Source organism: Corythoichthys intestinalis, chromosome 20, assembly GCF_030265065.1.
Source record: "Corythoichthys intestinalis isolate RoL2023-P3 chromosome 20, ASM3026506v1, whole genome shotgun sequence".
NCBI lineage: Eukaryota > Metazoa > Chordata > Actinopteri > Syngnathiformes > Syngnathidae > Corythoichthys > Corythoichthys intestinalis.
Genome location: NC_080414.1, coordinates 38,590,329 through 38,601,255, shown reverse-complemented (window position 1 = coordinate 38,601,255; position 10,927 = coordinate 38,590,329). Strand labels below are relative to the sequence as shown.

The following is a 10,927-nucleotide window of genomic DNA, read 5'->3' as shown; positions in this document are numbered from 1 at the left end:
GGTTTTATACACTTGACAGTAAAACTAGTTTAGTGAACAATATGGTTCACGTGAAATAGAATTTACTCAGATGCTTCAATTGTTTGTTTACTTTCACGCTTGCTTGCTAGCAGTTGTTGGCATTGGCTCTAGACCTCGTACCCACAACACCGCTCATTCGTTTTCTGTTCTGGAGGCTTTAAAAACGGATTCGACACACAAACTCTGAGAGTTTAAGGTGCGGTCAAACAATAAACAAGAGCTTTAATGAATGAGGCACACATGTTTCACACACATGTTTTGCAATCTTGTGGGCGTTTACTTCAATCATTCAAACCATTGGTCAACAGTTCTGGAGGTTGTCTGTGACTTCCCTTATTTGATTATCAAAGACTTGAGTAGACTAAGGAGGATCACGTTCCACCTTTGTGTTCTTCAAGAGACTGACAAAAGTGAGCTTACTTCTATGACACCAAATGTTATATGTTGAAACTAACCAGAATGTGAATGCATGATTGATTTGACAGAGAATAAAAGTCTACATACAGTAAATATGAGTACATAGCATAACATCGTGAATGATCTTTCACCCATATGAAAAGAGACGTCATGCCGGTCTCTGCTCTGTCAATGGCAGCTAATGACCTAAACATCAAAACAAAATAAATATTGATCATTTTTGTTTTGTGCCAATGTGTCGCTCACCATATATATATACATAACAGAGCTAGCAGTGTCAAAATCTCTGAGAGGGGTCTGGCTGCAGAGTGACCGCATCTCTCATGACGCTATACTTCCTGTCTCAAGCCCCGAAAAGACCTTGAACCTCTTCATTCAAACAAAAAAATGTCATGAAGGCTTGTCACTAAAACAAGAGAGGTTATTTCAACGCTCGTGAAGAAATCACAGTAGCTGCGTTCCAAAAACAGTTTGAGTCGCCCTCGCTCATGCGCCCTGGGAAAAGTGGGCGGAGGGCGAGTGAAAGAGTAAATGGAACACACCACCTATGGGCGCAACTACCCATTCTTGTTAGAGTATGTGAAATAAAATACCCCCAGGTCCCAACCTGCACTAACCCAGCAGACACACACGCACGCACGCACGCACGCACACACACACTTTATTTTTTGGTAGCATATTTGCTGCATTTTAAGTATGTTAGTAACATGGCTGAAAGTAATTCATAATCGATTAATGGGACGATTAACTAAACAATTAATCATTAAATCCAATGAATGACACTTTTTTCAATTACCTTCAAAATTTCACTTGACGTTCTTACATTGTCTGCTGAGGCTGCTGTCCCCACGACCTGGATTCGAATAAACGGGAGACAAAGACGTTGATACATTTGTGTTGTAAGTAACAATGAAGACAAAATGGATGACCTCCCTCATTGCTAATGTGTACCTATGGCTGTAACTCAAACATTGTGCGGTCAGTTATTTTTTAAAAGACGTTGATACATTTGTGTTGTAAGTAACAATGAAGACAAAATGGATGACCTCCCTCATTGCTAATGTGTAGCTATGGCTGTAACTCAAACATTGTGCCCTTTGCCTCTTGACACACCATTCTCCCTGCCTACTCTATTGACTAATCCGAGTAGAGATATATGGACATCGCCCTCTAGTGGTGTAGCAGCCCATTTTAAGTCAACGTAAACAGTAACATTATGTAAACTGGGTAAGAATTCCATTTTTAGGCCAGTGCTGTTTTTTTCCCCACTCTGTGAAGCCACCCGAGGAGGAGCAGCAGCTGAAGATCAGTCTGAAATGCTTTTGACAAATCCAACACAGTTTCACATTTAAAACTGGTATTTAAAGGCCGTTTCATAACTTGTGGAACCAGACATTTGATTTGTGTTGGGACCAGTTAGTGTGTGCTCTACTACATACACGTGAACTGGTGAGTCTGAATTTTATGTTATCACTAATTGTTAGCGGATTAGCCACAATGCATACACAACATATGTGTTTATGTGATTGTCTGTGTCGATAGATGTTGATTATTGTATTATTTTATCTTATAAGCATGCTAAACATTTACGTGCTAATGTTGTCAGAAATTAAATATAATTAGGTTGCTTGGTCCATGCAGGCCAGTTGCCTTGCCTTTGGACTACTCCAATCCTCGGATGGCGAGCTAGGAATTAAGGCCAGGAACCTAAACCTAACCTTTTGTCCTTTAACGTGATTGCCAAGCCAATTTCTGGTAATAGGCCCTAAAGCTGACCATTTCCTCTCCCCACTACTCACACCAAGCATTTCTGATACCCACTCACCGTCCGTTGGCTCACGCTGCGCTACTAGACACTTAGCATTGCATTTCCATAAACCCTAAAGACAGTCATGCTTGGCAGTTCGTCACCCATGAACATTTGGGTGGGGAAAATGGACTATGGGGTTTGTGATAAATCAATTACAGTTGATTAATAGTTGATTGTGCATACACTGATCTACACCGTACAAGACTGTAAATACTGTGGGTTTTGTATTCACATTTTTCCAATACATGTTTCACTCCAATCAAACCAAATAGTCTTTTTTTACTGTCTCTTCCCCCCAGTAGCCAAACCTGGTGTCTCACTGAACAGACTAATATTGGTACCTCAATGGTGCTAGTAACATCACAGCTCATACAGTACGTGTTACATTTCTTGGCGAGCTAGCCAGGAAGGCAGTTGTGCAGTGATTATTGACTATATTCAGTCTCATCAGTTCATTTTAACATCATGAAGGTGTTTGATTAACTTGAGGTCAAAATTCGAAATACAGTTCTCATACACAGGGAAACGGAATCCTCTTCTTGCGAAGAGATTGTTGAATTTCCTTTTTCAGTATGGGGAGGTTAGGCCGAAATACAGTTCTCAAACACAGGGAAACGGCATCCTCTTCTTGCGAAGAGATTGTTGAATTTCCTTTTTCAGTATGGGGAGGTTAGGCAGAATGTCATTGTAGCATCCCGGTTGAAAAGCTGGTCTTTCGAACTGATGGTTTACAACTTTTATTTCCTTCCTTGATGTAAAAACACTGTAAGAGCTACGGTGCACACAAATAAAACAACACAATTAGAAATCGACAATAACCTTTACCTTATTCCTTTTTAAACCTTATTCATACATCAAGCAATGAATTACCTTTATGAATTGCCTGTACCTTAAATTATTACCTTTTCCTTGACAATCTCTACCTTGAGTGCAATTACTGTTTTTACAGTATATTTATGACCTTTTAACCTTACATATTTTTCTATAACATGAAATAAACCGTTCATTCATCATTGCAAACAATACTAATAGCACTTATAAGCCCTTATATATGGCACTAAAGCCCTTTGTTGGAAAAGCGCCATTATTTAGTAAGACGACAGCACCCTCCAGTGTACAGAAAATGAAGTGAAATACTAAAGACTCATATGACAGATCTTATAGTTAGCGGAAATATAATGCACCTATTTACAAAACGAAACCTTCAATACAAACCCTATTCCCTCAACAACCAGGTGCTAAGAAATTTTAGCAGCTTAAAGGAATCCTCGATCTTAAAGACATGTAGGCTCTAATAAACCACAATTGTTGTCTTGTACTAAAATTTGTTGTTAGAAACACATAAAATGTTACATCAGTGGCAATATTTTATAACATTTAGTGTTACGTACTTCTTTGATCTAGGTACATGTAAGGCCGAGGCTTGAATGGAACAACACTTAATTCTTCAACACTTTATTCAGTGTGCTTCTCAGCATATGTGTCACCGACACATCACAGAGATTCCTTTTTTTCTGTAATACCACACCCACAGGAAGTGCACACTATGGCAACAGCAGTGTGACATAAATATGGGACATCTCCTCCCCCTTACATAACATGTCCCAGAAATAAACACAAAAATACCTCCTGTTTTTCCCATATTACTTAGTACTTATAAATCCAATCTATCAGGCGGTCGGTCGCCTGTCGCGTGCCGGATAACGATGTTCAACAGTCACTTCCGATTTTCCACTTGTGGAAACAGGTTCCGATACCATTTCAGGTTCCGTTTGAGCGTTTGAATTAGACACAATTACAGCAGGATTGTTTGGGTTTGACACATCCGGTAAGCTAGACATTTCTAGTATTTTTGGCACATCCGGTAAGCTAGACATTTCTGGTATAGTTACACTGCTAGCATCATCACAAGCAATAGACTAGTAGAATAGTAGTGTCTGGTGTTCCCAACAATTGATCCACATGGTGACGCCAAACACCATCAGCTGTCTGAACTGTGTAGGAAACAGGCCCAGTTTGAGCAATGATGGTGGCAGGGGCCCACTTTTCCTTACTCTGATAACTCCGGGCCATAACAGAGTTACCAGGTGTAAAAACTCGGTCCTTGGAATGCAGGTCTCTGTACTTGACTTGTTTCCGTTGATCCAAATGAACAATCTCGCTATGGGTTGGTGGTTTCAGAAGATCCATGCCAGTTCGTATCTCTCGAGAAAACATTAGGCTCGCTGGCGATACCTTGGTAGTTGCATGCACAGATGTTCGGTATTTGAGGAGAAATTCGTGTAGTCTCTGATGGAGCGTACTTTGCCCTTGTGATGCTTTGAGAGCATGTTTGAGGGTCTGCACAAACCTCTCTGCCAAGCCGTTGGTTGCCGGGTGATAGGGAGCCGACTTGATGTGTTGAACTCCATTGGCTAGCAGGAAATCAACCATTTGTTTTGACACAAATTGGGGCCCGTTGTCTGACACGAGTTGTGCAGGGGCTCCGAAACAACTAAACATCTCTCCTTACTTCTCAATGGTCTTTTCCGATGTGGTTGATTTCATGATAGCTACCTCTTGCCACTTACTATGGGCATCGATAGCAACCAGAAACATTCGATTTTCAAAAGGCCCCGCAAAGTCAATATGAATGCGGTGCCAAGGTTCCTGAAAAAAAAATCCCAAGAATGAAGTGGGGCTGCAGGTGGATTGTTGCGAATCTTCTGGCAAGATGAACATTTTTCTACCGTCTCTTCGATCTGTTTATCTAATCCTGGCCGCCAAAAATAGCTTCTCGCCATTTCTTTCATTTTAACAATACCACTGTGACCTGCATGCAGTTGCACCAGCATTTTAGCACGCAATGACTGTGGCACAATCACTCTCCTCCCCCACAGCAAACACCCGATTGAACAGAAAGTTCCCACCTCCTATCCAATAAAGGTTTGAGAGCGGTGTTCTAACACTCGGTTTGTCCTTTAATTACCATGTCCATGACAACTGATAGTTCGGGGTCGTTCCGAGTAGCACGTTTTACTTGTGAAGCTGAAATTGGTGCATGTTCAACATTTCGGAAATAGAATACAGTATGTCCACTGAGGTAGGTTCATGTTTCGTGACAGGAAGCAGCAACCTCTAAAGTCCATCAGCATTGCAATGCAAATCAGATTTACAATACTTGATGTCGTACGAATGAGCTGACAACAACAAAGCCTACCTCTGAAGACGTGCAGCAGCCAGCGATAGGAATTCTGCATGAGGTCCCAAAATCGTTGTCAGTGGTCTGTGATACGTTAACAGAGTAAACTTCCTTCCATACAAATATTGGTGGAACTTCCTCACACCTTTAATAATGCTCAATGCTTCTCGTTCCAATTGAGCATAGTTTGACTCTGCTTTGTTAAGTGTTCTCGATGCGAAAGCAATTGGTCTTTCATCTCCATTCGGGAACACATGGGAGATGACATCACCCACACCATAGGGTGAAGCATCGTATGCCAGCTGTATTGAATATGAAGGGTTGAAATGAGTGAGAACCTCTGATGTAATCAGGGCGTTTTTCGCATTTTGAAAAGCTTTGTTACACTCATTCGTCCATTTCCATTTAACATCTTTGCACAACAGCTCATGCAATGGCTTTAAGAAGCGATGCCAAATTGGGAAAAAACCGTCTATAATAGTTCAGTAGACCTAAAAAAAGATCTAAGCTGACTCACATTGTCCGGGGATGGGGGCAACCACAATTGCCTTTGTCTTAGATGGAGCCTTGTGTAGTCCTTCGTGGTCGATCACATGCCCGAGATACTCCACCGATGGTCTCAAAAATTCACATTTTTCCTTGCGCACTCAAAGACCATACTGCCTTAGCCTTTTTAAGACAGCATCCAGGTTGCGAAGATGGTCCTCGTCGTTGGCACCGGTGCAGAGAATGTCATCCAAGTAACATTGTACTCCTGGCAATCCACTCAAAATTTGATCCTGTAGGAATATATTTCCATTTATTCACAATAATCATATGTGGACATTGCATTCTCCATCATAAGACAGTGTATGCCTTCGAGTAGCGGCACTTCTGGAAAATATTAGCTAGTCCCTGCCCCCAAGCGAGAGGGAAGAAAAAGAGTCAGAGGAGAGAGGAAGAGACTTTTGCTCTTTTCGTCCTGTCTCGGTACCATGTCCCGTGTTTTCTGTCTGTGTGTCTTTCAGTGTAAATTCTTTTTTCTTTTTTCTTTCCAAATTCTATGTCATCATCTCCTGTTCTTTATAAGAATAAAACAACCTGTAACAAGGATAAATCGACTATTTTCCTTCAAATGGCGTTGTCGGGCAGGATTCTTGAAGCGGGGGAGGCGACACAGAATTCGGAGAACTCAAGCCACTTTGGGACAGACGGTGAGGCGCCAATATAGTATAAGGTAATTTTTATTTTTAATAGCGGCATGGTGACTGAGTGGTTAGCACTCCCACATTCCAAAAACATGCATAGTAGGCAGATTGAACATTCTAAATTGCTGGGATAGGCTCCAGCACCTCAGCGACCCTCGTGAGGAAAAGCGGAATGAATGAATGAATATTTTTAATACGCCGATGTCCCAGAGAGGATTGAATTGATATTAGGAAAATTAATTGTATTAATTAATTATTAATTGTGTTATTACTAGTTAATTAATGAATTAATTAAATGTGTATGTTATTTATTTATTTATTTATTTATATATCGCAATTACAAAATGCATGTAGAACACCCTATGTGAGGTGGTTCCGGGAGTTTTTGACGACCCGTTTCGTGTGAAGTAATTAAGAGCTCCCTATGTGAGGGGTTCCGGCCGTGACAAAAGCGGAACGATTTGCGTAAACCACGATTAAGTGCCTTTTGCAGCGTTCCATGGGGTAACGCTGGTCCTGGGACGAGGGTATGAGCTACTCGAATTTGTTCCGCGGATGTTTGTTATTTGTCGTTTGTTTGTGTGAGTGTGTGTGGGGTCCCCCCACTTTTTCTTTTCTTTTTCCTCTTTCTTTTCTTTTCTCTAATTGTGAGTGAAATGAGCCCTCCTTATTCTGCTCTCGTGAGTGGAGAGGGAGCACGGACAAACAAAGGAATTGTTTTTGAAATACTTAACGTCGAGGATAGGATAATAAATGAAGCATCTTTGTTCACATTCTGGGAGGCACCCGTGTGTGCCACGTGGCGCCTTTGATTAAGAAAAGGGGGATGGTGTTCAAAATTTAGGAGAGCGGGCCGCTGTGAACCCCCCTTGTTGTGTTCTGGCCAGGCATAACAAGGGAGGCTGAAAATATATCTAAGCCCTCTCTTTTTACTAGAGATGATATCAAATTGATAGTAATGGGGAAAACTGATTATTGAAATAGAATTTATGAATGAAATGAAAAGCGAGTGAGGTGAAATAAATAATGAACTAGTGAGCTTAATTGAGATCAATAGTATGATCTTTAAGAGCTCAAAATGTTTTGTTAAACAACCTTAAAAGTAATGAGATTTGTTTAATTTGGCGGAAAATGACATGTCGAGACAATGATTATATTGTATGATAAAATATATTTACCTTAAGTTTTAAGACCAGCTAATGAGCTGCTAGACCACATTTTTTCTCTAATGTGTTTATTTAGCTCTAAACTAATGATTTATTCATTCACGAGCTCATAGATTAAAATAGGTTTAAATATCTGATTAATTTATGGAGCAAGGATTGTTGTGATTTGTGAAAAATATTGTGCTAAGGAGGTAGTATTCTTATTTTAAAATAAAACATCGGTGGGAGATAATTTCACATTTGATTGATCAACAAATGTCGAAATTAAACTCCATCCGAGAACTCTAAACCAAAAGCGAATAGCAGTAGACTTCTCTGGAAGGCTGTTGTAGCGAAACTAATTCGGCAAAATCTTAACTGTAATCTATCAATTATGAAGAAACAGTTGGCACAACTGTTATATTTATGCTAGAATGAAATAAATATTGTAGCAGGGGAAACTTGAATTAAAAGGCAGATGGGCTATAGTATGAATAGATAAGTATTCATGAATGAGAAGTCGAGTACATATATAGATTTGATGAGATTCTAAAACTACAAATTCTAGTAAGCTCAAGATACTAAATTGATTAAAATGCAAATTAATGTAAAATTAAAGAGTGAAATTGGAGTAAACTAGCTGCCAGCAGATATGGTGCGACAGATAAAAATTGTTTTCAGAATTGGAATTTAAGACAACAGGGATCCCTAAGGAGTCGGCTGCAGGAGCAGTAAAAAAGGGAGGGGGGGGCAGCAGAGCCCCAGCCCAGACGATGACCAAGGTAGCTGACAGAGACTTATTTTCACCCCCTCCCCTAATTGAAAGCAGATGGCAAAGGCCCGTCGGCTGCTATTGTGTGACCAAGTCCAAATAAGATCCCAGACAAAGACTAGAAGTTGGAACCTAATTAGATACACCCTAACACCTGGAAATTACCTCATGATTCCAAATCAATAAGGTGGGTTAATTGACTTATAATTGTTATTAAATGATTTTGAATTTTTGCAGAAACAACTGCCAGAATTGGCCATCGACAGAGAGGTTTGGATCCAGGCACGGAGATAATTCATGGCGTGCGGTGTTGTAGTGAGACTGATATGTTCTTGTTTTATTTTTCACCAATCAGATGACATTCTGTCTCATCCTAGGTTTAAATATGTTGAACTTGAACATTTTGTCTCCTGTCACTCCATTGTTTGCTGTTTACCAAGACAGATTCCCATCCTTAACACCAACCACTAAAGCTCCACGACTTCTAAGCTACAATGCCTCCCAGATCTCACCTCGACTAATGCATAAGTATTTAGATTGATGACTAAGACACGAAGCTCAAGAATTGGGACCCATGGTGGGACGATGCCGTTTGGCAACTGATTGGACATGAGTTCAAATACCCCTTGTCATGTATTCTTCAGGTACTGAATGTTTTTGTATACAGGTCACTGTGGTCCGAGGGACCTGCTGACATTGGACTGCATCACGGTGAATCCAGTCACATTTGAGGTAGCTTTGAATGCTTTTATTAATGTGCCCCAACACCCCTGTAACCAGGAGGCAACCAAGGGCGTCACAAAGACGCTCAAGAAACTCCAGTGTTGATGATTTATTTCAAAGGTGGAAGTGACAAAGTACTAATTAATTTTAATGTAGATTGGACACTAAGAAGTAGAGGCGTGCGATATTTTTAAGATTTTCTGCGATTCGGCTGGTGGTTTAGATGGAAAAGTAAGTTGAAAGAGTGAAGTGTTTGGCGCAGTATGTTAAGTTTTTTAGATAGAGGAACAGGAATGTTGGAATAATTTTACAAATATGTGTACTCATATTTGTTTCATGTACTGTTCCATTTTGAAGTTTGCATGTGACTTACTCCTCATCCTTAAAATTAGGCTGTTGGGCATGTGAGGTCTCCTCACCTTGCTTGGGAAAGGGGCCAGAACAGGAGAAGGTAGAGAGTCAGATGTGCAGAGTAGGACGCAGAGTTTGAGTTAGCGAGAACTAAACAGGAGATTAATATGGTAAAGTGAATAGCCATTTTACTGATTTGGACAAGAGGAGAAGTGGAAGCAGCTGAAGTAAATCTTAAAATTGACAAAGAGCCACGATTGATTCACGAAAGAATGAGAGGGGACCTGTCGTGAGTCACGTTCGAAATATTAGACGATATGCAATCTAATTTTGATTTTGAAGGACTTGAAAATGCCAATTTTTGCTAAAATGTAATCTTTTGGATCACATGCTGATATAATCTGGCTATTTTTTAATTCAGCTGTGACCAAAATAATGGGATGAACATTTTTATTAATTTCGGAATCTGGGATGTGAAGAGAAATCCAATTTATGTAAATTTTGTTGTAATGAAATTGTAGTGGGAAATAAGTGGTCAGTTTCGTCGAGAGATGCCACAGCCAAATTTAATTGACAAATTACTAAAGAGGGAGCAGACAAATTTGAGAGAGGAAATAAACTTTATTTGGCATTACGCTAAATGACATTATTCTGGGAAAATTGTGAATTTTGTAATCATGTAAGAATTTTGATTGTAAAGTTGGGATAATTGCGTTTTCATATGGCTTATGAGGATTTCTAATTTATGTTGGAGAGAACAAATTTCCCAGAATAACACCAATTTTTATTTTCATTTTTTATTTTTCATTTTTTTGATTTTTGATTTTTATTTTTCATTTTTGATTTTCTGTTTTTATTTTGGATTTTTGTTTTTATTTTTTAAGTTCGAGTGGTTTTGATAAATTGAGGCTCAAGTACTTTTGTTTGGCTAATAGCAAGTCCTATTCATTTTTCGTTTTTTCTCGAGTATTTTTGTTTGGCCAATAGTTAGTACTGTTGATTTTTCGGTTTCCGATTTTTATTCTTTGGAATTTTGGAATCTTTGGAATTTTTGTTTTTTTATTTTTCTTAACTTTGAAGCTAAGTTTCAAATGATCTTTTTCGCTTTTAAAATTTTGTAAAACAAATTTTTGGAGCTGATTTCCATTTAATATATTTTCTTTTTCTTTTGCAACTTCGGTAAACCTAATATTTTATTTAGTTGTGGTTATTTTTTAATTTGGAGTTTAAAGGAGCCATTTTTGATTTGATATACCTTGCTTTGCGCGTTCAAATTTAAGATCAGGCAAGGACTTAGGTCTACTCAACCAATTTCTCCAT

General features: G+C 39.3%; 1 long non-coding RNA gene across 1 annotated transcript; it reads right to left on the bottom strand.

The window, feature by feature from the left end:
* Window positions 1-287: 287 nt before the first annotated feature.
* On the bottom strand, window positions 288-10,551 carry LOC130909026 (uncharacterized). Its single transcript, XR_009061685.1, has 3 exons — window positions 5,947-10,551; window positions 5,448-5,731; window positions 288-3,020 (listed from the first exon to the last, which is right to left on the bottom strand). It is a non-coding gene; the product is annotated as an uncharacterized LOC130909026 (long non-coding RNA).
* Window positions 10,552-10,927: the final 376 nt, after the last annotated feature.